Raw genomic sequence first — 3,041 nt, forward strand, 5'->3', positions numbered from 1 at the left:
TACTTGTGTTCAACTGAATTTGGGAATTGTGAAAGATGATAGTATATAAATCTTTTGTTTTGCTGTCAAAAAAATAAATAAATAAATAAATCTTTTGTTTTTGTTTTACTAGTTTTTCTTTTCTTTTCATATGCATGGTTTTGTTTCTGATATATTTTTCTCATATGCATGGTTTTAATTTAATTAATAATCTTGCTCAAAGAAGATAAAAAAAAAAAGAGAAAACAAGAAGTAAATATGCAAGAAATAGATTATAGTTATTGTAAAATGGACTAATTAAGTTGAACTAAACTTGGAACATAAGAGCACACAAGTGGATAACAATGTTTGTCTCCATATTCTCCAAGATCGGCTTTTTTCAAGGATCCATCCACTCCAACGATGTAAGCTACGGTGCGAGTGGGGTTTACGTTGCGTTCTTTGTTTTTATCAAACACTACGGCGACTTTCTTCTCCTTGTCAATGAAGAAACTCGCATGTGTGAGCAAAAACTGAAAGTCAAAGCAAGTGAATGATCTCATATTCACGGCTAAGAACACCTTGCTGTTCCAAGACACCGCGTTGGGCTCAATCTTAGTCGTAATCCATATTTCTATCTCTAATGTATCCCAACGTTGAAACAAAACTGCAAGCTGCTCTTCTTTGACACTAGATAGACTCGCAGTACCTTCAAAATACAACTCATACGGCATAGACAAATGCGGTCCAAATCTCTCGCTTGTAAAATCAAAACAGATTAAGAAAGTACTTTCTTCTAAAAGCTGGTCTTTAGCAAACCAATGTATTTCCCTTGAGAGAGACGCCACGGTCATAAAAATACATAGTCCAGTCTGGAGTGACATCGATAACCCTCCATGAATCAGAGTTAAAGTCATAGATTTTGTACTCAACAAAAGTAGCAGGGGGATAAAAGAAATCAACAAATATCAAGATTTTGTAGGATTTGCTACTCTTGTCGTATCCGAGAGCATTCGTATACAAGTCAAATCTGTTGAATTTATGTGGGGACTCGATCCACCGAGTTTGCTCCCAGTACGGGTTTCAAACCACGATCCACCGGGTTTGCCCCAAATACGGGTTACAAACCACGAACTTAGTGTAGTCTTTAGTGATGCATAACAATAAACCGTCGCAGTGAACAACTCGAGTTACATCTACTTCAACTGAATCGTCTAGGCTAATAAGTTTAGCTTCACGCTTTATACATGATTCAACGTTGTTGTGAAGATTGACGCGCATCAAATAAACCCGATGGAGCCACGATCATGACTGGTAGAGACTCTGGTCCCTTTCATGAAACTGTGCCTTGTCGACCAATGTGGTTTTTTAGCGAAGTTGTGATCTTTGGATAAAGTGTTCCACTTTTTGCAAGTAGATCCGATTATTCTCAGAGATGTCAACGGAATTCTAGAGAGCACCTCTATCGCCAAATCCCTTGGAAGATTGGACATCTTCGTCATTGTTTCAAGTCTTAACAGAGTATCAACGTAACGTAATAAATAAGTTAGGTTAATCTCAAAACTCTTTCTTTGCTTATGTGATTATCGATTTTCTCCCACTTCTGTGAATGAATATATATATACTAGATTTTAACCCGTGGTACACCGCGGGATGATTTATTTTTTAAAGTTAGTATATATAAAATTTTATAAATTGTATCTCCTTATAAAATATTTATGTTTTATAGTTTATAATTATTATCAAGTAACGATATATCACGAGTTCACGGAACAATAATAAACTGAGGATTTAACTCGTATTAAAGCGGCATATTAATGATATATTAAAATTTTATAAATATTGATTCAAATCCATTCGCCATATAAATCCGTCCGAAATATAACCCGTCCTATAATTTCTTAACCCGTCCCGTGATTTGTTTTCTCAAAGTAGTGATTTTAAAATTTAATGATTTTTTATATATATAAAGTTTATAAATTGTATCATTCTCTAAGACATTTATATTTTAATGAACTAAGGATTGAATCTGTATTAAAGCGATATGTTAATGATATTTTAAAATTTTATAAATGTTGATTCAAACTCGTCCACCATATAACCCGTCCTGTAATTTCTTAACTCGTCCCGTAATTTGTTTTCAAAAGTAGTAATTTAAAAAAATTTAACGATTATTTATTATAGATAAAAATTTGTAAATTGTATCATTTTCAAAGATATTTATATTTTATAGTTTACAATCGTTATTAAGTAACATTATACCACGGGACAATTTTTGATTTTATATAATCTTTTCTAAATTAGACTGATTTGATGTCTAATATTGGTGGTATTAAAAAAAAATTAAGGATTTAAATTAAAGAGGCGGATTAATGATATTTTAATCTTTTTATTATTGTTGATTCAAAAACCCGTCCCGTCAACCCCGTCCAGCCAAAAAACTCATTTATTTTATTAATGTTGATCATATTTATGATATAATTCTGAATCATTGTCTAAATATTTTAATCGATGTAGTACGTTGAACACACATTTTCTTCAATTGGATAATATATGTCCGTTTTTAAAATTTCGAATCACAGTATATGCAGAAAAAAAAATTGATTTTTTTTTTTACTTTATGTATTATATGATGATTCAAAACAGTTAAAAACAAATCAAATAAAGATGATAGGTGAATCATAATTCTAAATCTTAATCAAATCTTCTAAATATCTAAATTATTAAATATGGAATATCCGCTGTATGAGTTGTGTTATATGAAACCCGACCCTACAAACTTTTTATGACCACAATTTGGAAACGGGTCAGGTATCCAAATAATCCGGGAGTATTTTTACTTATCCGTCACCAAAATGACTGCAAAAATATTAGTATAGATATATAACAACGAAAACACTTAATTAACAAATTTAATCGAAACTAATAAAAAAAATACACTTTCCTATTCGTTTTTTTATTACAGATTTCTTCCACCTCTCAGCTCAATTAAATAACCCTTAAGTTTTGATTTCGGTTAAGGTCGACAGTACAAAATCCAAAAAGCTCAATTTTCATATCCAAGATAGGTTTAAACTTTAAAG

At 31.4% G+C, this 3,041-nt stretch overlaps 1 pseudogene; it reads right to left on the minus strand.

Annotated features, from left to right (window-relative positions):
• Positions 1-272: 272 nt before the first annotated feature.
• On the minus strand, positions 273-1,505 carry LOC9298418 (annotated as a pseudogene).
• Positions 1,506-3,041: the final 1,536 nt, after the last annotated feature.

The sequence above is a fragment of the Arabidopsis lyrata genome (genome assembly GCF_000004255.2).
Source record: "Arabidopsis lyrata subsp. lyrata unplaced genomic scaffold ARALYscaffold_672, whole genome shotgun sequence".
In the NCBI taxonomy this organism is placed as follows: domain Eukaryota; kingdom Viridiplantae; phylum Streptophyta; class Magnoliopsida; order Brassicales; family Brassicaceae; genus Arabidopsis; species Arabidopsis lyrata.